General features: G+C 32.8%; 1 protein-coding gene across 1 annotated transcript in view; it reads left to right on the forward strand.

The window, feature by feature from the left end:
* The window catches only part of LOC119594235 (translation initiation factor IF-2-like), a 14,703-nt gene that overhangs the window by 13,897 nt on the left and 452 nt on the right, over positions 1-354 (forward strand). The gene's annotated exons all lie outside the window — the stretch shown is intronic.

Here is a 354-nt window from a genome sequence, read left to right on the forward strand (position 1 = left end):
ACTGACGAATTTTGATTGAAAAAAAAACACGAAAAAATACGGGTATTATTTTTACCGTTTACTTATCCTTGATCAGGTAATGGACCGACAAAACACACACAAATGCATAAACACAGATATATATACACATGAAAATAAATTCACACAAGCATATGCCCATATGAAGTTGAAATTTCCTTATCACTCCTCAATCTGTTACTCCCGAGTGGCATGGTTGGTAAGGTGACTTCAGATTAGATATTTCTTATATATGGCGTGGTTTAATTTTGAAGTTGTTAGGAAAACGATAATAATAATAATTCGACGGAAGAACCAAGCGGACATCATTTAGTTGTGCTTACTATAATTATAAAC

Source organism: Penaeus monodon, chromosome 33 (genome assembly GCF_015228065.2).
Source record: "Penaeus monodon isolate SGIC_2016 chromosome 33, NSTDA_Pmon_1, whole genome shotgun sequence".
In the NCBI taxonomy this organism is placed as follows: domain Eukaryota; kingdom Metazoa; phylum Arthropoda; class Malacostraca; order Decapoda; family Penaeidae; genus Penaeus; species Penaeus monodon.